Below are 27,277 nucleotides of genomic sequence, written 5' to 3' on the forward strand. Positions count from 1 at the left end.
TTCTCTCGTTCAGGTTCCTGAAAACCATTTATTTTAAATTATTTCTTTTCTTTTCTCATAGGGATATTATTAATGGTACTCTGGCGCCCTCCGCTGGTCACAATAATTAATGCAGGGGGTTTTGTTTCCAAAACCACGGTGAAAAGCTACCGATTAAAAGCACCTCCGAGTGGTTTCCAGACTGTGTGCGGCGCCCCTGGCTAATTTTGACGGCGCACCAAGGAGCCGCGGCGCACAGTTTGGGAACCACTGTACTAATGAATTCATACATGTTGCTGGGTTTGTGACAGTTATATCCCCTCATCATGGTCATACATTTTGTTCTTCGTTGCAATATCATTTTTTCTTTTGTGGCTTACCATGTTGATTATTTTTTGTTGATTGTGCATGGGCACTATCTTCCTCAATATTTGATACCCTCTCCTGTGGTGCAGGAGCTGCAGCCACACTTTTCCTCACACAGAGCTAAAAGACATTATCATGCTCTTAACATCCCTTCATACCTGTTGTAGTGTTCTTTAGAAAAGGGTACCATATCAAGTTTTAATATATAATTGGAAGGCATTGTTATCCCTCTACTTTTCCAAGTTCATGGGACAACAGTGCTATTGAAAACATCTAATGGATGATGTCAGTTCATACACCTCATTAGAAAATGAAGAGCCTTATCTAGATGCCAACAACTATAACGAGCTGTTCTGTTTTCATCTTCATGGACATCACTACACTCATCGATCAACCAGTCAAATTATAATTAGAGGGTACATTGTGGAATTTTTCCAATTGACAGCCTAAGGGCCTTATAAATTAGACTCGCTTATTACAATAGAAATGCTCAGCATTTTATTTTCATGAACCTGAAAAGTCCATAAACATTTTGATAACTCACAAAGAATTATATTCACCAGATGTCTTGAAATCATTCATCGAACAAGGTTACACATGTTGGCAAGTGAGTACTGAGTAAAGAAGCACGTGGGGAACACAATTTTGGCAAATTCAGGATTTCCTACTTGCTTGTATACTAGAGAATTATTATTTTTAATTAAAAAGACAACCTGTATGAGGTTTGATTCCCTTTCAGATTTGTTTTCACCATCAGTTACAAAAATTAATTCAACTCATTTTGCAAATTTGAAGTAGAAAGCAAATGTTACTGATCATGACTTGTACGAAATTATTCGAAATGGTACTTTAAATATGGCATTGATTCATATGAGATATCAGTATAGCCAACAGAGAGCAATGTGTTTATGTAAAGATTTCTCTCTAAACGTACAGGCCCTTCAGGTAGTAGACCAGTCCCCAGGCATGATACATATTCTCCTATGACAATAACTATCCATAGAGTAGGTAAATCATGGCAAAGGTGGCTATCACAATTTAGGTCCTGATTTAGAACACAGCGGACGGGTTACTTCTTCACAACGATTGATTCTGTGCATCTGGGTGACTTCTTTTCAGGACCACATCTGGTGAAAAGTAAAAGATTTGTATCTATGGTGATTTTGCAGCAATTAAGAACACACGTATTCACAGAGAGAAGCTGTGGAATGAATAGGGGAGATTAACAAGGAAATATTGCAAACTACTTTTAAGGTTTTTGACATTTTTAAATTTTATCTAAACACATTTAAACTATTTCATCTGATTTAAATCTTTTCCAAGAAAACTTAAGCTCCCTACTGCAACGACAAGCTCAAATGCTTGTGTTAACATAATAAAGTTGGGAACTATAGGAAGCTAGCCTCTTTCTAGCCTTGTTACCCCCACTTTTGGCCTGTTTGTGAGTATATGTCAGGGTGTTTTCACTGTCTCACTGGGATCCTGCTAGCCAGGGCCCAGTGCTCATAGTGAAAATCCTGTGTTGTCAGTGTGTTTGTTATGTGTCACTGGGATCTTGCTAGCCTGGACCCAAGTGCTCATATGTTTGTGGCCTATATGTGTTCCCTGTGTGGTCCCTAACTGTATCACTGAGGCTCTGCTAACCAGAACCTCAGTGTTTATGCTCTCTCTGCTTCTAAATTTGTCACTGCAGGCTAGTGACTAAATTTACCAATTCTCATTGGCACACTGGTACACCCATATAATTTCCTTTTATATGGTACTTAGGCACCCAGGGTATTGGGGTTCCAGGAGATCCCTATGGGCGGCAGCATTTCTTTTGCCACCCATAGGGAGCTCAGGCAATTCTTACACAGGCCTGCCACTGCAGCCTGAGTGAAATAACGTCCACAATATTTCACAGCCATTTTTCACTGCACATAAGTAACTTATAAGTCACCTATATGTCTAACCCTCAGTTGGTGAAGGTTGGGTGCCAAGTTACTTAGTGTGTGGGCACCCTGGCACTAGCCAAGGTGCCCCCACATCATTCAGGGCAAATTCCCCAGACTTTGTGGGTGCGGGGACACCATTACATGCGTGCACTATACATAGGTCACTACCTATGTATAGCGTCACAATGGTAACTCCGAACATGGCCATGTAACTTGTCTAAGATCATGGAATTGTCACTCCAATGCCATTCTGGTATTGGGGTGACAATTCCATGATCCCCGGGTCTCTAGCACAGTACCCGGGTACTGCCAAACTGCCTTTCCGGGGATTCCACTGCAGCTGCAGCTGCTGCTGCTGGCAACCCCTCAGACAGGATTCTGCCCTCCTGGGGTCTGGGCAGCCCCGGCCCAGGAGGGCAGAACAAAGGATTTCCTCCGAGAGAGGGTGTTACACCCTCTCCCTTTGGAAATAGGTGTGAAGGGCTGGGGAGGAGTAGCCTCTCCCAACCGCTGGAAATGCTTTGATGGGCACAGATGGTGCCCATCTCTGCATAAGCCAGTCTACACCGGTTCAGGGATCCCCCAGCCCTGCAATGGCGCGAAACTGGACAAAGGAAATGGGAGTTACCAATGCCCTGACCAGTACCTCTCAGGGGAGGTGCCCAGAGCTCCTCCACTGTGTCCCAGACCTCTGCCATCTTGGAAACAGAGGTGTTGGGGGCACACTGGACTGCTCTGAGTGGCCACTGCCAGCAGGTGATGTCAGAGACCCCCTCTGATAGGCAGCCAAACCTCCTTTTCTGGCTATTTAGGGTCTCTCCTCTGGGGTATTCTTCATATAACGAATGCAAGAGCTCAACAGAGTTCCTCTGCACTTCCCTCTTCGACTTCAGCCAAGGATCGACCGCTGACTGCTCCAGGACGCCTGCAAAACCTCAACAAAAGTAGCTAGACCACTACCAGAAACATTGTAGCGCCTCATCCTGCCAGCTTTCTCGACTGTTTCCTGGTGGTGCATGCTCTGGGGGTCACCTGCCTTCACCCTGCAATGGAAGCCAAGAAGAAATCTCCTGTGGGTCGACGGAATCTTCCTCCTGCTCACGCAGGCACCAAAAGACTGCATCACCAGTCCTCTGGGTCCCCTCTCATCCTGACGAGCGTGGTCCCTGGAACACAGGAACTCTATCTAAGTTACTCCCACAGTCCAGTGATCCTTCAGTCCAAGTTTGGTGGAGGTAAGTCCTTGCCTCCCCACACTAGACTGCAAACCTGTGTACTGCGTGATTTGCAGCTGCTCCGGCTTCTGTGCACTCCTCCAAGGATTCCTTCGTGCACAGCCTAGCCTGAGACCCCAGCACTCCGTCCTGCAGTGCTCAACCCTCTGAGTTGGACTTGTGGGACCCTCCTTTGTGACTCTGAGCTCTGGTACTTCTGCAGGTGCTGCCTGCTTCTGTGGGGGCTCTCTGAGTTGCTGAACGCCCCCTCTGTCTCCTCCTCCAAGGGGTGACATCCTGGTCCTTCCTGGTCCCCATCAGCACCCAAAAACCTCTAGCGCGACCCTTGCAGCTAGAAAGGCTTGTTTGTGGTATTGCTGCGTGGAAACACTTCTGCAACCTTCAGCACACCGTAGGACATCTTCCTTCCAAAGGAAAAGTTCCTAGCTCTCTTCGTTGTTGCAGAATCCTAAGCTTCTTCCATCCGGAGGCAGCTTCCTTGCACCTTCATCTGGGGTTTCCTGGGCTCCTGCCCCCAGGACACTATAGCGACTCTTGGACTTGGTCCCCTTGCCTTGCAGGTCCTCAGGTCCAGGAATCCGTCTCCAGTGCCTTGCTGGTGTTTGTGGTTCTTGCAGAATCCCCCTATCACGACTATTGTGTCCTATTGGGGTAGTAGGTGTAATTTACTCCTACTTTTCAGGGTCTTGGGGTGGGGTATCTTGGACACCCTCACTGTTTTCTTACAGTCCCAGTGACCCTCTACAAGCTCCCATAGGTCTGGGGTCCATTCGTGATTCGCATTCCACTTTTGGACTATATGGTTTGTGTTGCCCCTAGACCTATGTTCGCCTATTGTAATTCTACATTGTTTGCATTACTTTTCTTACTATTACTTACCTGTTTTGGGTTTGTGTACATATAACTTGTGTATATTACTTACCTTCTCACTGAGGGTACTCACTGAGATACTTGTGGCATATTGTTATAACAATAAAGTACCTTTATTTTTAGTAACTCTGTGTATTGTGTTTTCTTATGATATTGTGCTATATGATATAAGTGGTATAGTAGGAGCTTTGCATGTCTCCTAGTTCAGCCTAAGCTTTGCCATAGCTACCTTCTATCAGCCTTAGCTGCTAGAAACACCTCTATTCTACTAATAAGGGATAACTGGACCTGGCACAGGGTATAAGTACCACAAGGTACCCACTATAAGCCAGGCCAGCCTCCTACATTGGTGGTGCAGCGGTGGGATAAGTACTTGCAACTGCTTTACCACTTTGTCATTTGGTACTTTTCATAAGAGAATCATATACCAAATAGTTCAGTATATGTACACTTAACCAAAAAAGTTTACTTTTCTATTCTAAAACTTTTTACAAAGTTCTGAAAAGTTTTTGAAAACTTCTGAAAGTTTTCCTAAAGTTTGAAAAAGTTTTTTCTCTGCTTTCTAAAGTTCTAAAACCTTTTTCTTTCTCACTATCCTTAAACCTATACTATCATGTCTGTTGTAGAGCCCACTCCCAAAACTGTTAATGTAACATATGAGAGTTTAAACTATAAAAGTTTGAGGCGTCTCTGCCTGGATAGAAATTTGAGTATAGGAAAGAACCCTACAAAAGAGTTTCTCTTTAACATGCTCATTGTAGATGACCAGAACAGTCCGGCCCATCTCAGGAGAGGTTAGAAAAGGGAGAAGCTTCCCAGTCAGATTCAGAGGAGTCCCCTGGAGAAGCTGGGGAGGGCTCTTACAAGGGCCTGCCCCCTAGCAGGGCACCTAGTGATGCTGGTAGTGATAGAGGTTCCCACAACAGTAGGGCATCCTTCATCCCTAGAGGCCAGGTTACTAGGGTCCAGACAGTTAGGGACAGGTCCCCCTCTGAAACTTCCCACATTTCCTCTGTGTCAAAGCATTCCCAACCCACCCACCCTAAGGATAACTTGTCAGAAAGGGAACTCAAAAAGTTGAGGTTTGAAGAGACCAGACTGATGCTTAAATAGCAGCATCTGGCCTTAGATAGGGAATCCCTAGACATCGAGAGGGAAAGACAGAGGTTGGGGTTAGTTCCCCATGGTGGCAGCAACAGTATTCCTGATAGCAATCCTGTTAGAGAGCAAGATTCCAGGAATCTGCACAAGATAGTCCCCCCTTACAAGGAGGGGGATGACATTAATAAGTGGTGTGCTGCACTTGAGAGGGCCGGTATGGTACAGTTGGTCCCTCAAAGGCAGTGGGCTGCTATTTTGTGGCTATCCTTCACTGGAAAGGGTAGGGATAGGCTCCTTACTGTCAGAGAAAGTGATTCCAATAATTACAAAGTTTTGAAAGATGCACTCGGATGGATTTGGCTTAACCACTGAACAATACAGGATTAAGTTCAGAGACACCAGAAAAGAGTCTTCTCAAGACTGGACAGAATTTGTGGACTGTTCAGTGAAGGCCTTGGAAGGGTGGTTGCATGGCAGTAAAGTTTCTGACTATGAAAGCCTGTACAATCTTATTCTGAGAGAGCATATTCCTAACAATTGTGTGTCTGATTTGTCACACCAGTACTTGATAGACTCAGATCTGACCTCTCCCCAAGAATTGGGAAAGAAGGCAGACAAATGGTCCAGAACAAGCGTGAACAGAAATGTTCATACAGGAGGTGACAAGGATGGCAAAAAGAAAGATGGTGAGAAATCTCAGGATAAGCATGGGGATAAGGGTAAAACCAAAGATCCTTCTTCAAATCCTAAACACCCTTTCGGGGGGTGGGGATAAATCAAATTCTTCCTCTTCTTCACAACACACACACATCAAAAAGCCTTGGTGCTTTGTGTGTAAAAATAAAGGCCATAGGCCAGGGGATAATTCCTGTGCAGGTAAACCCCCTGAGCCTACCACCACTAATACATCAAACTCTAGTGCCCCTAGCAGTAGTGGTAATAATGGTGGGACTGCTGGCAACAGTCAAAAGAAGGGTGTAGTTGGGTTCACTTATGGGTCCATCATAGAAACTGGGGTAGTGAGTCCCAAGACAGTTTCTGTCACACCTGGTGGCATTGGCCTTGCCACACTGGCTGCTTGTCCCCTTACAATGGAAAAGTACAGACAGACAGTTTCAATAAATGGTGTTGAGGCTCAGGCCTACAGGGACACAGGTGCCAGTATCACTTTGGTGACTGAAAACCTAGTGTCTCCTGAACAACACATCATTGGACAACAGTACAAGATTGTTGATGTCCATAACTCCACTAAGTTTCTTCCCTTAGCTATAATTCAGTTTAGTTGGGGTGGAGTTACTGGCCCTAAGCAGGTGTTAGTATCACCTAGCTTACCTGTAGACTGTCTCTTAGGTAATGACCTAGAGGCCTCAGCGTGGGCTGAGGTAGAGTTCAATACCCATGCAGCCATGCTGGGTATCCCTGAGGACTTGCTTCCTCTCATTTCAGCTGAAATGAAAAAGCAAAGGAGAGAAAAAGGCCTGAAAACTCAGGATCCTTTTCCAAAACAGGTAAAAAGGGCATCACAGTATCCCCTACCCACCCTGCCATTCAGGATACCATTCCTGTGGTGGGAGAAACCTCTCCTGGGGTGGCACCTGTACCAAGGGAACCATCAGCTAGCACAGCTGAACTCCCTGAGGTAGAAGTACCTCTCTGTGGGATAACTAATATTGGTGAGAAAAAGTGCACCATTTCAGTTAACATGGATCATCCCTCCAACCTTCCCAGAAAAACTTTAGTGCAGCAACCCTGCACTGCCTCACAACACTTAGGACAGCAGCCCTGCCCTAGGGTGGAGCTCATAGGACAGCATCCCTGCCCTGCTCCAACTCAAGAGAAACAGAATCCCTGTTCTCTCTTACAGCCATATGGACAAAGTATTTGCCCAGCTATGGCTTTACTGAGACAGCATCTCTGTCTGGCATTCTCATCCTGTGATATAGGTCCAGTGGACAATTCCCACTGCTCTAAACTAAAACATACTAATAGGAACTCTGAAAATATAACTCCACATTGCTGGCTAGCTAAAAACTTCAAACAGGGTGGTTTACATCCCCACAGGGAAGTAACCATATAGTAGATGATAAAGGGAGTAACCAAGCTATTGCAGAGCTACTCTCTACTTATTACCACTTAGACAATAAAGACTCAACTGGCCAAGGTTAGACGTATTGTCCTTTGTTTGGGGGGGGGGGGTTGTGTAGGAAGGTAGCCTCTTTCTAGTCTTGTTACCCCAACTTTTGGCCTGTTTGTGAGTATATGTCAGGGTGTTTTCACTTTCTCACTGGGATCCTGCTAGCCAGGGCCCAGTGCTCATAGTGAAAACCCTATGTTGTCAGTGTGTTTGTTATGTGTCATTGGGATGCTGCTAGCCAGGACCCCAGTGTTCATAAGTTTGTGGCTTATATGTGTTCCCTGTATGGTGCCTAACTGTATCACTGAGGCTCTGCTAACCAGAACCTCAGTGTTTATGCTCTCTCTGCTTTCTAAATGTGTCACTGCAGGCTAGTGACTAAATTTACCAATTCTCATTAGCACCCTGGTACACCCATATAATTTCCTTGTATATGGTACTTAGGTACCGAGGGTATTGGGGTTCCAGGAGATCCATATGGGCTGCAGCATTTCTTTTGCCACCCATAGGGAGCTCAGGCAATTCCTACACAGGCCTGCCACTGCAGCCTGAGTGAAATAAAGTCCACCTCATTTCACAGCCATTTGTCACTGCAGATAAGTAACTTATAAGTCACCTATATGTCCAACCCTCACTTGGTGAAGGTTGGGTGCCACAATACTTAGTGTGTGGGCACCCTGGCACTAGCCAAGGTGCCCCCACATTGTTCAGAGCAAATTCTCCTGACTTTGTGAGTGCGGGGACACCATTACACGTATGCACTATACATAGGCCACTACCTATGTATAGCATCACAATGGTAACTCCAAACATGGCCATGTAACATGTCTCAGATCATGGAATTGTCCCCCCAATACCATTCTGGTATTGGGGGGACAATTCCATGATCCCCCGGGTCTCTAACCCAGAACCCAGGTACTGCCAAACTGCCTTTCCGGGGTTTCCACTGCAGCTGCTGCCAACTCCTCAGACAGGATTCTGCCCTCCGGGGGTCTGGGCAGCCCCGGCCCAGGAGGGCAGAACAAAGGATTTCCTCTGAGAGAGGGTGTTACACCCTCTCCCTTTGGAAATAGGTGTGAAGGGCTGGGGAGGAGTAGCCTCCCCCAGCCTCTGGAAATGCTTTGATGGGCACAGATGGTGCCCATCTCTGCATAAGCCAGTCTACACCGGTTCAGGGATCCCCCAGCCCTGCTCTGGAGTGAAACTGGACAAAGGAAAGTGGAGGGACCACTCCCCTGACCAGTACCTCCCGGGGGAGGTGCCCAGAGCTCCTCCAGTGTGTCCCAGACCTCTGCCATCTTAAAAACAGGGATGTTTGGGGCACACTGGACTGCTCTGAGTGGCCAGTGCCAGCAAGTGACGTTAGAGACCCCCTCTGATAGGCTTTTACCTTTCTTGGTAGCCAATCCTCCTTTCTTGGTAGCCAACCCTCCTTTTCTGGCTATTTAGTGTCTTTCCTCTGGGGTATTCTTCAGATAACGAATGCAAGAGATCACCAGAGTTCCTCTGCACTTCCCTCTTCGACTTCTGCCAAGGATCGACCACTGACTGCTCCAGGACGCCTGCAAAACTGCAACAAAGTAGTAAAACGACTACCAGCAACATTGTAGTACCTCATCCTGCCGGCTTTCTCGACTTGTTCCTGGTGGTGCATGCTCTGGGGGTCACCTGCCTTCACCCTGCACTGGAAGCCAAGAAGAAATCTCCTGTGGGTCGACCGAATCTTCCTCCTGCTAATGCAGGCACCAAAAGACTGCATCACCGGTCCTCTGGGTCCCCTCTCATCCTGACGAACGTGGTCCCTGGAACACAGGAACTCTATCCCAGTGACTCCCACAGTCCAGTGATCCTACAGTCCAAATTTGGTGGAGGTAAGTCCTTTCCTCCCCATGTTAGACTGCAAACCTGTGTTCTGCGTGATTTGCAGCTGCTCCGGCTTCTGTGCACTCCTCCAAGGATTCCTTTGTGCACAGCCTAGCCTGGGTCCCCAGCACTCCATCCTGCAGTGCTCAACCCTCTGAGTTGGACTCTGACGTCGTGGGACCCTCCTTTGTGACTCTGAGCCAGCTCCGGTTCACAAATCTTCTAAGTGCCTGCTCTGGTACTTCTGCGGGTGCTGCCTGCTTCTGTGGGGGCTGAGTTGCTGAACACCCCCTCTGTCTCCTCCTCCAAGGGGCGACATCCTGGTCCTTCCTGGTCCCCATCAGCACCCAAAAACCTCTACTGCGACCCTTGCAGCTAGCAAGGCTTGTTTGCGGTATTTCTGCGTGGGAACACTTCTGCAACCTTCAGCACACCGTGGGACATCTTCCATCCAAAGGAGAAGTTCCTATCTCTCTTCGTTGTTGCAGAATCCTAAGCTTCTTCCATCCAGAGGCAGCTTCCTTGCACCTTCATCCGGGGTTTCTTGGGCTCCTGCCCCCCCTTGACACTATAGCGACTCTTGGACTTAGTCCCCTTGCCTTGCAGGTCCTCAGGTCCAGGAATCCGTCTTCAGTGCCTTGCTGGTGTTTGTGGTTCTTGCAGAATCCCCCTATCACGACTATTGTGTCCTACTGGGGTAGTAGGTGTAATTTACTCCTACTTTTCAGGGTCTTGGGGTGGGGTATCTTGGACACCCTGACTGTTTTCTTACAGTCCCAGCGACCCTCTACAAGCTCCCATAGGTCTGGGGTCCATTCATGATTCGCATTCCACTTTTGGGGTACATGGTTTGTGTTGCCCCTAGACCTATGTTCACCTATTGCATCCTATTGTAATTCTACATTGTTTGCATTACTTTTCTTACTTTTCTTACTGTTACTTACCTGTTTTGGGCTTGTGTACATATAACTTGTGTATATTACTTACCTTCTTACTGATAGTACTCACTGAGATACTTGTGGCATATTGTCATAAAAATAAAGTACCTTTATTTTTAGTAACTCTGTGTATTGTATTTTCTTATGATATTGTGCTATATGATATAAGTGGTATAGTAGGAGCTTTGCATGTCTCCTAGTTCAGCCTAAGCTTTGCCATAGCTACCTTCTATCAGCCTAAGCTGCTAGAAACACCTCTATTCTACTAATAAGGGATAACTGGACCTGCCACAGGGTGTAAGTACCACAAGGTACCCACTATAAGCCAGGCCAGCCTCCTACAGGAACAACAAATGCTTAAAGCTCACAAAATACCCTTATTTCTGATAAAGGAGACTGCTATTTTTGTTCCTTATAATCTCACTGCAAAACAGAAAACAGTTTCTAAGAAAGAGGCTTCTTACAGCCTTCTCTTGATCCAGCAACTAGAAAATACGCCTTTCTCACTTGTTGATGACACAATGGCCCTCATTATGACCTTGGCGGGCGGCTACAACCGCCCGCCAAGATCTGACCGGCGGGCGCCCGCCAATGCGGCCGCACTCCAGCCGCGGTCATTATGAGATCCCCGCTGGGCGGAAACCTGGTTTTCCCCAGCTGGGATCTCGGGCGCAACACAGGATCCGGCTCCAAATGGAGCCGGCTGTGTTGCGGCCGTGCGACGGGTGCAGTTGCACCCGTTGCACTTTTCACTGTCTGCATAGCATAGCAGACAGTGAAAAGCTGCAGGGGGCCCCTGCACTGCCCATGCCAGTGGCAGGGCCCCACAACTCCCCGTACCGCCAGCCTTTTCCTGGCAGTTCAAAACGCCAGGAAAAGGCTGGCGGTCGGGGACTCGTAATCCCCTGGGCAGAGCTGCAGGCGGACTATCACCGCCGGAGCAAATCTGGCGGGAAACCGCCGGCCCCGGCAGTGCGACCGCGGCACTTCTGCCGCGGTCAAAATACCCAAGATTGCACCGCCAGCCTGTGGGCGGTGCAATCGCCAAAACAGCCCTGGCGGTCTTTGAGTGCCAGGGTTGTAATGACCCCCAATGTGTTTTAATGTGGTTACTGCATGGGATAATTTCATTACCTAGCACTGGCTTTTCTTTCTGTCTTCTACCAAAACCAAACACCATGGATGGAATGAACACGTACAGAACACATTCTTATAACATATGTGGTATTTCTCTTTCACGTTCCACTGTTTAACTAACAGCAAACTTACATTTGTTACTCCATCTTTAGGACACTCCCTTCTCTGTGAAAAGATAACTATTCATGGGCCCTGTAACCCTTCCTTGTGTGACCTTGCTTATAAACTACTTGGTACATCTGCTTCTTTTATTCCCTCCTATCACACTCTATTGAACAATTGTAGCTATCTGAATAAAACAATTATTTCTTGTTATGGGCTCGTTCAAGGACACTTATATTTGCTAAATGTTCAAAGAATGGTGAAATGTGCGTTTACATTATACCCTCCACCAGTAAACATGTCTACTTCATGGCCCAAGGTTGCTATAATAAATATGCACCTCGATAAATTGAATAAGTTGATTGCATTTTTATAATGAAAAGACGTCTTTTTAAACTTCTGCAGTGGAAACATTTGCTCTTCAAACTGCCTAATCTGCTTCCGAAACACAGCAACGTTTGCACACTCAGTTTCAGAATCACTCTGTTGATTAATTGCACACCAATTTGAAGGCCTCAAACACAACTGGCATGGAGCATATTTTTAGACTTTTGCTTCCGGCTTGTTGGCTGACTTCGAGACTATTTTTGGGGCGTTTACTGGTTTTTCAGTTCTTTTTTTCGAACTTGTTTGGTTCAATATCAACATCTGAACTTATTTTGGACTATTTCGTCATGACTGTCATCCATCAAAGGCAATGAACAAGAATATCAATACATCGTTGCCAGCTTACCATCACTGTCATCAAGTTATTGCTTTCTGCCTAAACAGAGACCTGCTTTCATCCAGTCTGACTGGATTTTTTGCTTTCGACTGCTTCGGTTTTTTCATATGAGAGCTACGTTGCAATGAACTATTATCACACCTTAATCTTGAACATTTCAATGGAACAAATTATGCTTACTGTGGATCGTTGCAATTCAATGTGACCAATCACAGTGCATCATTGTTTCTGTAGCATAATGTGGTTTCCTCTCTTTACAGCTGCTTGTTTTGAGTCTCCCCTAGTGCCTACTGACATTTGTGGTACAGTAACGCACCATTCTTGGTTGCAGCTGCACTTTCGATCTCATTGTTGCAGTGCAACTAGTTCCACCATTTCCAGATGTTTCCTTTGCAAATATGACTTTTCAAATGTTATCACCTCTGCACAGGGATTGTAACTTCAGTGCTGCCAGTCTGCAAGTCTGGATTGTTGCTATGACAGCAGTTTAAGAATAGTATGAATTCAGCAAACCATTAGAAAGGAGCTAGCTGCCTACCTCTGGTCCCTATATTGCTGTCTAAAGGCAGTATTTTTTAGCGTTTTGAATTGAATTTTTGATTTTTCTACCATATTGTATTACTGATTTGGGCATCAGGCGTTTGCCTAGTTTTTTAATTTATCTGTGCACATAAATTATGCACATACATATTAACTTGAATTGTTGCCCTATCAATTGGGGGTGTTGTGTGCTTCACGTTTTCGTAGCTTTCATTTTATCAAATTAATGTATTTGCACACATATATTCTTTACCATTTTATACATGCATTGTGTCGTCAGTATTTTATTTTACAATTATCATATAGTATGTATTAATAGTGTGATTTATAAAGTGTAATAATTGCAGGCAAATTGGCAACAGAATGTGTGCTATTTTGTACATTTTTAATCACGAACCACAAAGCTTAATTTTGAAATAGTGTTTAAGTCTCTTCCAAAAGCATTTTAGTGAAGAGAACATATTCTGATGTCCTAGATTAAAATTGAGCTTGCTATGTGTTGCACACATTCAGATGTAGGCCATACACTGGCATGCCCAGTGTTATCTATACTTTCACAGCATGGAATGCCATAAAGAGCCAGACTCCACCCCACAAAATGCATATGGTGAATGAAAAACACTGTGTGGCGAGCAAGAGGTATGTGTGTGTGTAAGAGGCCATCTAGGAACCTCCTACAGGCAAGGTAGTACTGAACAGGTTCAGCTAGTGCCTAGGAAGGGAGGAGTTCCTATACAGAATGATTCCATCATTGATTTGATTCAGTGAATACCACCTGATGTTGCCATTTTTGATACATTCTTTTATCATATTTTCAATTCTAACCATTATGTTTTTTTGTCATAACATTTAATCATTTAATCTGCACTAAAATTGCGTGTTATCATTAATAAAGCATTTTTATTATATAGTGTGGATTTCTTGTTCGGGTCAAAGGGTTTCAGAATCCACTAATAAATATAATCTTTTTGTCACATCCAGGGCTGACCGTTACCCAATACTTACCATCCCCAGGGAGATTGCGGGAAATACATGGGTTACAGTCCTCCTGATTCAAGTTGGTGAGTTGATCCATAACTGTGCTCGCCAGAAGGTTTTGGACATCTAAATCCAAGCTTTATTTGCTGGGGATCCTGAAAAATTGTATTTAACAGAATCAAGGAGCCCACAACATAAGGCATTTAAATCCAACCTCAAGTGAAATCAGCTCTCAAGATTGCAACTTGGTGAAGAGTGACACCTGGAGCGCAGAACCTAGATGTTTAACACAGCAGGTAAACAGATAACACACAGTACTAACATCACATAATGTAATTGTAAACACAGCCATGATCTGGTTGACTCGAAGTAAAAGGTTCTTACTTGGCAGAAATGCTACTGAAAAGTCACCTGGGCATAGTTTGGTTATCTCAACTCCTGTATACTCTTCAGCGACATCAGCGGTACCATGAGTCTGTAAAGCTTAGTGGGCCTGCAGCTCTAAGTAATCTAGGTGCGTATTGTTTTACCTTTGTCAGTGACCATTCAGGTGCAAAGAAGCCTCTTCAACATAATGGTCAGTAGATTCCCCCATGTGACTCGTAATAGGTAATAACTGGGGACTGAAATGAGCAGTGAAGGACAGCTCACCATAGTTACCATTTTCTCTTATGTTTAGAAGAGTCTGGAAAAGCTTGTGCACATCATTCTGGATAAAATGAAGATGCGTGGAGCATACTGCAGCACTACTAGCCTCCTTACGCTTACAAGAATGCCCACACAGTGTTTTAACTGGGGAGCATTCAATGATGCAACTATATAGGGGATGTAATTGGAGTGGTTGATGGATTGTCATGAGGAGCAGCTGATGTGAAGTAGCGGCCCCCGTCCAAAGACCGCGTTGACAACGTGGGCTCGTTATCTTTCCTACTGGCTTCAGCTGTTAGCTCCTTGCCTGCGGAGAACAGGCTTGGGACATGTTACAAAACAGGAGGAACAAACAAGGACACGTTCACAGGGTTGGGCTGTGGAGTACCTGTCCAATCCATCCCTCACTATATCAGTGAACCATGTGTTGAAGAAACCTTTCTCATGCATATAGGAAATGCTTCTGTAACATCTTCTGTCTGTTGCTGCACAATGCCAACTGAAGTGGTTCAACAGAATTTGGAATACGTAAATCCCTTGAGTATTGATCATGGGGCCAAAGGCAAACTGACACAACCTCTTAGGCTGCCTAAACCTTTTTATGCAAAAACAACAGATGATGGACAGAATGCAGAGCAAATCAAACGTTCACCCCCAGACAGAGATCTGGGTTTAATCCATCTTTTTTTGTTGTTGTTGCTTGCCATGCCATTCCAGTTTGGACCCAGCCATATACAAATCAGTCTTGACCCTGTTCCCCATGTGTAGGAGGCTGGCCTGGCTTATAGTGGGTACCTGATGGTACTTACACCTTGTGCCAGGTCCAGTTTTCCCATATTAGTAGATTAGTAGTGTTCTAGCAGCTTAGGCTGATAGAGGTAGCTATAGCAGAGTACCTTAGGCTGAACTAGGTGACATGCAAAGCTCCTACTATACCACTTATATCATATACGTACTATATCACAAGAAACACAATATTCAGAGTTACTAAAAATAAAGGTAGATTATTTTAGTGATAATGTGCCAAAAATATCTCAGAGGATATACTCCCTTAGGAGGTAAGTAAAATACACAAAATATACACACAAACCAAAATCAGGTAAGTAAAACAGAAAATAGTGCAAACACTGTAGAATACAGTAGGATGCAATGGGCCTAGGGGCAACACAAACCATATACTCTGAAAGTGGATTGCGAACCACGAATGGACCCCTAGGCTAGTGTAGTGTGTAGAGGGTCGCTGGGAGTGTGAGAAAACACTAAGGCCCATATTTGTACTTTTTTAGCGCCGCATTTGCGCCGCTTCTGCGTCAAAAAATGATGCAAATGCGGCGCTAAAATAGTATAAATATGGACCTAAGGGTGTCCAAGATACCCCACCCCAAGACCCTGAAAAGTAGGAGTAAAGTGATACTACTTCCCCAGAAACACACTAAACTCGTGATAGAGGATTCTGCAAAGACCACAACAGACTGCAAAGCACTGAAGACGGATTCCTGGACCTGAGGACCTGCAAAGGAAGGGGACCAAGTCCAAGAGTCGTGAAAGTGTCCAGGGGGGGCAGGAGCCCACTAAACCCCAGATGAAGGTGCAAAAGGGCTGCCTCCAGATGGGAGAAGCTGAAGATTCTTCAACAACGAAAGGTACTAGGAACTTCTCCATTGTGCAGAAGATGTCCCACGGAGTGCTGGAGGATGCAGCATTGTTTCTTTGGAGAAGGACCGCAAACAAGCCTTGCTAGCTGCAAAGGTCGTGGTTGAAGAAAAAGGGTGCTGCCCGGGCCCAGGAAGGACCAGGATGTCGCCACTTGGGAGAAGAGACAGAGGGGGCCCTCAGCAACACAGAGAGCCCACACACAAGAAGGCAGCACCCGCAGAAGTCCTGGAATATGGGTTCAAGAAGACTGAGCACGGCGGTCGTCTCAACACCACAAAAGAGGGTCCCATGAAGCTGAGGTCTACTCAGGGAGTTGAGCAATGCAGGACGGAGTGCTGGGCACCTGGGCTAGGCTGTGCACGAAGGATTCCTTGCAAAAGTGCACAGAAGCCCTAGCAGCTGCAGTTCACGCAGTGCACAGGATTAATGTCTGGAGAGGGGAGGCAAGGACTTGCCTCCTCCAAATTTGGACAGTTGGACCACTGGACGGTCTGGGTTACATGGGTCCACCACCTCTGTTCCAGGGGCCACGCTCGTCAGGATGAGAGAGGTCCCAGAGTACCGGTGATGCTGAAGTTTGGTGCCTGCTGGAGCAGGGGGAAGATTCTGTCAACCCACTGGAGATTTCTTTGTGGCTTCCAGTGCAGGATGAAGGCAGGCAGCCCCCAAATCATGCACCACCAGGAAACAGTTGAGAAAGCCAGCAGGATTAGGCACTACAATGTCGTTGGTAGTCTTCTTGCTACTTTGTTGCAATTTTGCAGGCGTCCTGGAGCAGTCAGCGGTCGTTCCTTGGCAGAAGTCGAAGAGAGAGGTGCAGAGGTACTCTGGTGAATGAAAAATTTTCTAGCTTACGCGCTAAGAATTTTCAATTCTATTAAGGACACGGAGGCGAGGATTATGCTTTCTCTTTCTTTACTGGAAAATTCACAGCAGCCAATTAAAACATGTTTAAACAAAAAACAACATTTCCCAAGGTGCTCTAGTGTATAAGTCACATGCACCAATCAACCATAGTGACCTTAGTCCATAAAGTCCATAACCTCGAACGTCATATCCTCTTTCTTTGCTTCAACCAAAAACTGTAATTTCTTTCTCACGACCTCAAAGTCTTTAGATGATACCAACTCTCATCTAGGTAGGAAGAAACCAACGAAGGAGACCAGACTGAACATCAAGTCGGTTTTCCAAGAACGTAGACATCTGGATGGAAAGAACTTCAGGAATTAAAACCAGCCAGTAATATCTTCAAAATAATGGTAAAAACCATTTAATATCTTTCACATCTTATTATACAATATAAGCAGTGGGAGGGTAACAATGAATTAAAAAAAAAATAAGAGCAATAAAATTATCAATATTCATGAACGGGTGGGATAATCCTCGCCTCCGTGTCCTTAATAGAATTGAAAATTCTTAGCGCGTAAGCTAGAAAACTTTTCATTCTATATCAGGACCGGAGGCTCGGATTATGCTAGTTCAAAGCTGACCCATAACAACAGAGGCCACATCCAAAACAGGCTTAAAATAAAACTTACGAAAAGTACTTTCAGACGACCAGTCTGCAGATTTCATAATATCTGTTAAACTGGAACCTAACGTAAATGACTTAGATGCCATTGCTCCCCTTACTGAATGAGCTCCAAAATGACTAGTATCAATGCCTGCTTCATTCATAAGCCATCTTAACCATCTTGCAAGAGTGGCCGAAGCAACTGGTTTAAAAGGTTTCTGAAGTGCAATTAATACTTGCCCATTCATGTCCTGTCTATGTTCTTCTGTACATATTTCATAATCTTTAAGACAATGTACCACACATAATTTTGGATTATCTGGAAACCAAGGGTACGTTACTGACCTGCAATTGTTCTTGGTTCTTTTGGAGATAATAAAGGTTACTCCCTCCGGAGAATAAAGTCTCCCCGATAGATCTAGGGCTCTCACATCTGAGACTCTCTTGCATGAGACTAAACATAGTAACAGTTAATTTAGCTGACAGTTGTTTCCGGGACAAGTATTTGTTACAGAATCCAAGAATCTTAATACAATATTCACATCCCAAAGTACAGAGTACTTAGGCTGAGGAGGATTCGAAAATCTGAAACCCCTCAACAGTTTACATACTAGCGGATGTTCACCTACCTGCTTGCCTTCAATAGGTGGATGACCTGAAGAAATTGCCGATCTAAAATTATTGATTGTCCTATAGGCCAAACCTGAAGAGGCTAACTCAGCCAGAAAATTAATAATCATATCAATACCTGACCCCATGGGATTAAGATCTCTTCCATTGCACCAACTAACCCATTTACGCCATGCCGATGCATATCTCTTGTGGGTACTCTTTGCCCATGCTCGCTTGATAAAGCCTTCAGCCTGTTGCAAAATTCCCGGGGCTTTCCATCTTGCCCTGAAACCTTCCAAGCCATCAGAGTTAGAGTCCCCGATAAAATTAAGGGATGTTGATGGCCCTCCGGACTGAGCAAGAGGTCCAGACGAGGAGGACTTAGCAGTGGAGGAGCACATGCTAACTGAAGGGCAATAGGGAACCACGGCTGAGACCTCCACAATGGGGTCACTAAAATCAGTTCTGCCTTCTGCCTCCTCACTTAAGCCAAGACTCTGGGTATCAATAGGAATGGCGGGAATGCATAACACTGGAACGAGTTCCAATTCTGTAGAAAAGCATCTGTTGCCGAGGCCTGAGGATCCGGCCTCCAAATGAAAAATTTTGGAACCTGATTGTTGAGGCGAGACGCAAAAAGGTCTATCTCGCAGAAACCCCAAGCCTGGATAATCTGTTGAAATATCTGTGGATCCAGCTTCCAATCGCTGGGATCCGTCAGATATCTGGAGTTCCAGTCTGCTACTATTTTCTGATCTCCCGGAAGATACTCCGCCAACACCACTAGTCTGTGTCTCAGGCAATAATGCCAAAATTCCTTGGCAATCTCTGCCAGAATTCTGGATCGCGTTCCCCCTAGTTTGTTCACATATCGTACCGCCGATATATTGTCCATTCTCAGAAGAATGCAACAATCTATCCTGATCGGGGATAAACTCTTTATTGCGAAAGACCCCGCCAAGAGCTCCAAGCAATTTATGTGCAAATCTTTCTCTGTTGATGACCAACGACCCCCTGTCGTCATTGAGCCGCAACGAGCTCCCCAGCCCCACTGGCTGGTGTCCGATTCTATGACAACTTCTGGGTGAGATCCGAAAATGGCCCTGCCATTCCACGCTTCCATGTGGTGAAGCCACCACTGAATCTCTTCCTTGACCTCTGAAGTCAGAGGAACCTGGGCTGAGTAACTCAGACCTTGCCTCAAATATTGAATCTTCAATCTCTGGAGGGCCCGATAGTGTAAGGGGGCAGGAAAAATTGCTTGAATGGATGAGGCTAACAGACCCACTAGTCGAGCAATGCTCCTTAGGGAAATATTCGGGCTGAGTAATGCCGCTCTCAATTCTCTTTTGATATTGCGAATTTTTGCAGCTGGAAGTATCAATAGGGAGAGAATGGAATCTATCCTGAAACCCAAAAACTCTATCGTTTGGGATGGTTTCAACAATGACTTCTGCGCATTGATAAGGAAACCTAATTCCTGCAGTAACGTGACTGTCCAATTCAGATGTGTCAGTAACATCGTTGCATCCTGCGCCATCAGTAAGATGTCGTCCAGATATATGATAAGACGAACTCCCTTGGTTCTCAACCATTCCACTACTGGTCTCAAGAGCTTTGTGAAGCACCAGGGGGCCGAGGATAGGCCGAATGGGAGAGCCATGAATTCTAGGCAACGCCCCTTCCACTGGAAGTGAAGATACTTCCTGTGGGGGGCGAAAATCGGGATTGAGAGGTATGCATCTTTTAGATCTAAACGAACCATCCAATCCCCTTCCAAAAGAATGTCTCGCAACATGTGAATCCCTTCCATCTTGAAGTGTCTGTAAACAATCCAAGAATTGAAGTCTTTCAGATTTAATACCAACCGGTGACCGCCTCCTTTTTTGTCTACCACAAAAATAGGATTGCAGAATCCGGTAGGGTGTCGAGTTGAAAAAGTTACCTCACCTTTGTCCAACAATGCTTGCACCTCTAGATGTATAAAATTCTGATTTGATTGGGAAAAACACATGTTTATCGGAGGAGCATGCTGAAACGGAGTGCTGAGGAACTCCAGGTGAAAGCCTGACACTGTCTGAATAACCCAGGGATCTCCTGAAATCTCTCTCCATTTGTGCACAAACAGTCTGACTCTTCCCCCAAGAATAACCTGTGAATGTAGAATAATTCTTACCGGTAAAGGAGGCGTCTTGTATAGCTCCCTGCTGGCCTCTACGGTACCCTCTGCGGAACCTGGATCTTCCTCCACGGGACCGTGAGGGGTAGAAAGTGGTGTCTGCTTTATCTCCAGATCAGTTACCTCTACCCCTCGGGTAGTAATTTTGGGGACTGACAAAGCTACCTCGGCCGGGCATTCGTCCGCCGTAACGCCCGGCCCTGATAAAAAGGCACCTTCGAAAAACCTTTTTAAGGGACAGTTGAGCCTTGTCCAAAGTCGAAAAAGTAGAGCAAAATTTGGCCAGTTCCTTAATGAAGGATGAGCCAAAGAGGAGACCCTCAGCTGCTGGTCCCGCTTCGGAATAAGCCAAGTCTACTAGTTTAGGATCCATCCGCATCAGTATGGATTTCCTGCGTTCAGTGGAGATAGCACAGTTTGTGTTGCCTAAAAGGCAAACTGCTCTCTGGGCCCATCCCAATAAAACATCAGTGTTCACTGGGGTGCCTGATTCCTTGGACGTGGTAGCCAGATCTAAGATTTTTGTCAATGGGCCTGCCATGTCTAGTAATTTGTCCTGGCAAAGGCGCCAAGATCTGTCTAGACCCTTTTTGGGATCTTTCGCGTAATTCTTCATGAAGGTAACCAATGTGGGGTCAATTTCGGGAGTTTTCGCTACATTATTATCTAGCTCCGGTCTGGGGCATTCCGCCTTGAGCCTGGAACGTACCTCTTTATCGAAACCTTTCCTTAAGTTCGCGTGAACGTAGAGTGCTACCTCAGGAGTTGGGAGCCAACTCGAAGATCTAGGGTGTATAATCTCTGATAGATTGAAATCTAAAATTTGAGGTGTAGTGGAGGTAGTTTTAGATTTTTTACTAAGGTTTAGGGTGGTAATGTCGTCCGAATCTGGATCATCAGAGTCTTCCGATGAAGAGGAATTACGATGGGAGCTATAATTGAGCTCCGCGCTTCTTTTCTTGCGTAATTTGTCAAACATGTCGGCATGTAACTCTCCAACAGAGTCCTCCTGTGAGATATTCTTAGATTTTAATTTGGATTTTGTAGGAACAGGTGTAGCAGTGTCTTCGGAGGAGGGGGAGGGGTCCCCGGTCATCCAGCCCTGCGTTTGGGCGTATTCTAATAATTGGCCTGAAAAGGGGCCAAGAGCTCTAGCCAGAGCATCATTAACCGACTGTTGCACTCTTGAATCTAGTGCTTCAACCAAATTTATCTCTAGTTGGTTGTCGGTATCATCAGGGTAGAACTCTGCATCCTGGTCGCTCCATTGAGCCATAGTGAGTAAAATATATGACCAGAAGACAAGAATAATAAAAGGGGGAGTGAAAAAACCCCAGCAGGTGAACTAGCAGGTCAAAATTAAATATATATATATACTTAAAACCACACCTAGTGAGAGATAAGTATATATATATACATCAATGATAAATCACTGAGAAGGATGCCTGCAGCAATTAATTATTTCACTCTAGGCCCAGCCTTTGTATAAATTTTTTACAACCCAGTAAGAGTCCTCCTTAACTGGGCGTCGGGGAGGAGGTGAGCAGTTGTTCCAGGCAAGCTCCGATGCCTCACGCGCTGTCAATAAACGAACCGATCTCATGCAAAGGCAAAGGGGAATGAGATCGGCTCGTAAATGACGCGCGGGTTTGGCAACACCGGTTGCCAGAGAAAACAGACTGCGCGTATAGCGCGCAGTCCTCTCCCGGGTTCCCTTCACAAGGGAAATTCAATTAAAGGATTCACTCGGCGGGAAGCCGAACAGAAAAGCGCAGCGCGCTCGGCATTTATGAAAAAAATCAATAACCAAGAGAATTCCCTCCACGAGGGAAAATCAATAAAAGTACTTAACTCGGCGGGAAGCCGATTGCAGAGATAAATGCGAGCCGCTTTAAAAAAATCAATAAACACAATTAACTCGGCGAGAAGCCGAAACCTAAGGATTAAAGTGATCACTAAGGCGCGCGGACTCGCGGCGCCTGTAACATTTAACAATTTTAAACTTCAATACATCAGTACAAAAGATAATAGATTTAAGATAAAGTGAAAAGTTACTTATCTGCTGCGAAGCAGCAAAGAAAGAGGATATGACGTTCGAGGTTATGGACTTTATGGACTAAGGTCACTATGGTTGATTGGTGCATGTGACTTATACACTGGAGCACCTTGGGAAATGTTGTTTTTTGTTTAAACGTGTTTTAATTGGCTGCTGTGAATTTTCCAGTAAAGAAAGAGAAAGCATAATCCGAGCCTCCGGTCCTGATATAGAATTCTTGCAAGTCGTTATCTGAAGAAAAGCCCACAGGAGAGACCCTAAATAGCCCTCAGAGGAGAATTGCCCACCTAGTGAGGTAAGCACCTATCAGGAGGGGTCTGTGACATCACCTGGTGGCACTGGCCACTCAGAGGCCTCCTTTGTGCCCTCACACCTCTGGATTCAAGATGTCAGAGGTCTGGGACACACTGGAGGAGCTCTGGGCACCACCCCTGGGGTGGTGGTGGACATGGGAGTGGTCACTCCCCTTTCCTTTGTCCAGTTTCACGCCAGAGCAGGGACTGCAGGTTCCCTGAACCGGTGTAGACTGGCTTATGCAGGGAGGGCATCACCTTTGCCCTTCAAAGCATTTCCAGAGCCTGCGGGAGGCTACTCCTCTACAGCCCTTAACACCTATTTCCAAAGGGAGAGGGTTTAACACCCTCTCTCAGAAGAAATTCTTTGTTCTGCCTTCCTGGGACTGTGCTGTCCAGATCCCAGTAGGGCAGAACCCTGTCTGTGGGTTGGTAGCAGCGGTAGCTGCAGAGAAAACCCCAGAGAGCTGGTTTGGCAGTACCCGGGGTCCATAGTGGAGCCCCGGGGATGCATGAGATTGGAACAACAATACCAGATTTGGCATGTGGTGACAATTCCATGATCTTAGACATGTTACATGGCCATATTCGGAGTTACAATTGTGAAGCTACATATAGGTATTGACCTATATGTAGTGCACGTGTGTAATGGTGTCCCCGCACTCACAAAGTCTGGGGAAATTGCCCTGAACTATGTGGGGGCACCTTGGCTAGTGCAAGGGTGCCCTCACACTTAGTAACTTTGCACCTAACCTTCACTAAGTGAAGGTTAGACATACAGGTGACTTATAAGTTACTTAAGTGCAGTGTAAAATGGTTGTGAAATAACATGTGCGTTATTTCACTCAGGCTGCAGTGGCAGTCCTGTGTAAGATTTGTCTGAGCTCCCTATGGGTGGCAAAAGAAATGCTGCAGCCCATAGGGATCTCCTGGAACCCCAGTACCCTGGGTACCTAGGTACCATATACTAGAGAATTATAAGGGTGTTCCAGTGTGCCAATTAGTATTGGTGAAAATGGTCACTAGCCTATAGTGACAATTTTAACAGCAGAGAGAGCATAAGCACTGAAGTTCTGATTAGTAGAGCCTCCGTGACACAGTTAGGCACTACACAGGCATACACATACAGGCCACAAACTATGATCACTGGGGTTCTGGCTAGCAGGGTCCAAGTGAGACATATAAAAAACACTGACAAATAGGGTTTTCACTATGAGCACTGGGGTCATTGCTAGCAGGATCCCAGTGAGACAGTAAAAACACACTGACATATACTCACAAACACGCTAAAAGTGGGGGTAACAATGCTAGAAAGAGGATACCTTCTCACACCATGGGACCAATCCAGCCCGAAATGCCAGGCCACGTCCTCCATGGACCAGAAAAAAGCATCCTGGGACAGGTTTCAGGGTATCACCCTTCATCAGACAGGCTAGATTGAATCTGGTGGCATAGCAAGCACAGGACCCACGTCTAGGCATACCCTTCCCGCTTGGGGTGACAAAGGCAAAAACAACTGATTTGCTCTGCATTCTGTCCATCATCTAACATTCACCCCCAGTCACAGCTCTGGGTTTAATCCATCATTTTCTTTTGCTTGCCATGCCATTCCAGTTTGGACCCAGCTATATGCAAATCAGTCTTGAACCTGTTCCCCATTGGAACAGTCCAGGTCCTCCCTGGACCAGAAAAAAGCATCCTGGGACCTGTTTCAGGGTATCACACTTCCATCAGACAGGCTGGCTTGAATCTGGTGGCATAGCAGGCACGGGAACGATGTCTGGGCATACCCGTCCCACTTGGGGCGACAAAAGCAAAAACAACAGATGATGGAGGGAATGCAGAGCAAATCAAACATTCACCCCCAGTCACAGATCTGGGTTTAATCCATTGTTTTTTTTTTTTTGCTTGCCATGCCATTCCAGTTTGGACCCAGCCATATGCAAATCAGTCTTGATCATGTTCCCCTCATGGGAACAGTCCAGGCTGAACTGCGAGGCGAGGTCCTCCCTGGACCAGAAAAAAAGCATACTAGGGCCGGTTTCAGGGTATCACCCTTCATCATGCAGGCTAGGTTGAATCTGGTGGTATAGCAAGCACGAGACCCACGACTGGGCATACCCTTCACACTTGGGGAGACAAAAACAACAGATGATGGACGGAATGCAGAGCAAATCACACATTCACCCCCAGTCACAGATCTGGGTTTAATCCATCGGTTTTTTTTTTGCTTGCCATGCCATTCCATTTTGGACCCAGCCATATGCAAATTGAGTATCCACCAGACCTGTGAGTATCAGATGTCTGCAAGATGTTTTGCACCAAGGAATTTTGTGGCTATGTGCATGTCTGACACACAAAAAAGAAAGCCTTACTTTAAAAGTGTATTTTCTTGCTAAAAGCAACATGAAACACACAAAAAATGCTTCATGGAACAAAAAGTTGTCTATGAGGGGGTTTGCTGAGAAACACAAGAAAGTGCTCCCTCAGACATCGAGAAGGAGACATTTGAGCCCTCTAAAGGTGTGGCACATGTACTCTGATAAAGGAAACTGCATAGGGCTTGTCACAAAATGAGGGCTGTTCACAAAGAGTTCAAAAGGAAGGAGCATTCACAGAGTGGAATAAGCAGAATAACTTCACAATGTAAAAACATGAGTGTTGTATATTATGGGTAGTGTTAGAGACGAAGTAAGAGTGCATACATCAAGTGGGTGTCCTAAATCTTGAATAACATACACTTACACCACCATCACAGATTAAGTGATTTGCTTAGACATGCACACTTTTCAGCAAAGATCTAAGCTGGATTCAGAGCGAGGTTTCCAAGTTGACTTCATTACTAAACCACATCTTCTTCCTCAGTTGGTGTAATAAAACATTCAAGATATGGTTGAGTTGCAAATGCTCCATATGTTAACCTTTGCAAATCTTCTGAGTATTTATATTCTTTTGTTATTTTTCCATAGGCATTATGCTTTGTTCCCCATGGTGTCTAGTGAGTAATTATTGTGGTATGTAGGTATTATACAGGAGTCACACCTTAATTACATCATCTGTCATTTAAGATTCAGGTTTGCCTATGTGCATATCCACTATGGGTTGAAGTGTAACATGGTATTTAACATAAAGATGTACTTATTTCTCGACGATGTTATGATTTATTAATAGTGATTTATCTTCAGTGCGCCCATCGATGTGGAACAGAGATTGTGGTTCAGGTGATGAGTACATCTCAGTTTTTTTTACTGTGGTATTATTATAAAATAGTATACAAATTGTGGAATAATCTTATTTTCAGTCCACTACTGTGACAGGAAAGTGCAAAATGTTGCAAATTACAACTAGTAAAGCCAGTTTCTGTTTGTGAGCTGCAGGTTAAATATATTTAAAAAGTACAGAACCATTCCTGGGCAAACTTGCACTCACATTATCTGTTTGTGTGAATAAAAAAGGGATGCTAAAGGTGCAACAATTTAAATATACACATGCTGCACCAGAAATTAATTATTGTAAATAATCTTGTCAGTCATATTTAAGAAAGAACTGAGGCTGTGTAAAAATTATGTTACCTCTTGTTATGGTGATCCTCCACAGCAAAAGACACTGGTGCAGGATTAGATTGAGAGATTTGTGGATAACCAAAGGGAGAACTTGGCATAATGCTTGAATGCGGGACAGTGTGAGAATACCCATGAACCTGCTGCCCCCTCACACTAGGATCCTGTCACTTTAACTGGTGGACAGCACTTGCACCACCAGCCAGTGATGAGCTCACGTTCCTCCACCTGAACAGATGCCCAACAATCTCTCGCAGGAAGATGAAAGGTATAACTTGCAGTCTGGCGGAGTGCTTAGATCTTTTGTCTGCTGAGGCAACCACGATTGACCCTGAGGCTGCTGAAGGAAATCCCTCCTTCTGCACCCTTGAAGATGACCTGCTCTCACAGGCTTAATTCTTCACAAATCTATCCACTTAATTTAGGGTTTGCTTGCTGCATTCAAGCCCGGAGATGGGATAGCAGAAGGACTGACAGCTGACTCACTGGTGGATAACTGCATTGTTCATGATGGCCTGAAGAAGCAAGGCTCTAGTAAGGGTTATATCCTTTGACAACAGTATTAAGAGTGACAGCAGCAGGAGCTGACAGTATACAATAGCAGCAGCACTTGCTTTCAGTGACAAGAGGATGAGCTACAGGACATAGCAGTGTTAAGACAAACAGGCAATGAAAGTAAGACTAAATGACTGCAGCAGGGCTCCAGGATATGAAAAAGCCTCCCATCTAGCACATGCAGACTGCCATTGCAAGCTGCGTGTCTTGGTGCAGCTAAAAGTGAAAACACAACATGGCAAACAGCCTCTGTACCATGTCCCCTAACATTGCATGCAATATATGTAAGTTACCCCTACAGCAG

At 45.3% G+C, this 27,277-nt stretch overlaps 1 long non-coding RNA gene across 1 annotated transcript in view; it reads right to left on the minus strand.

Annotated features, from left to right (window-relative positions):
- Positions 1 to 846: 846 nt before the first annotated feature.
- LOC138245959 (uncharacterized) overlaps positions 847 to 27,277 on the minus strand; it is a 33,525-nt gene continuing 7,094 nt past the window's right edge. The window contains exons 2-3 of the long non-coding RNA XR_011194198.1: positions 13,929 to 14,056; positions 847 to 1,472 (exon numbers count right to left, since the gene is read on the minus strand). This is a non-coding gene — a long non-coding RNA (uncharacterized lncRNA). The remainder of the gene's footprint in view (positions 1,473 to 13,928; positions 14,057 to 27,277) is intronic.

Source organism: Pleurodeles waltl, chromosome 7, assembly GCF_031143425.1.
Source record: "Pleurodeles waltl isolate 20211129_DDA chromosome 7, aPleWal1.hap1.20221129, whole genome shotgun sequence".
Lineage (NCBI taxonomy): Eukaryota > Metazoa > Chordata > Amphibia > Caudata > Salamandridae > Pleurodeles > Pleurodeles waltl.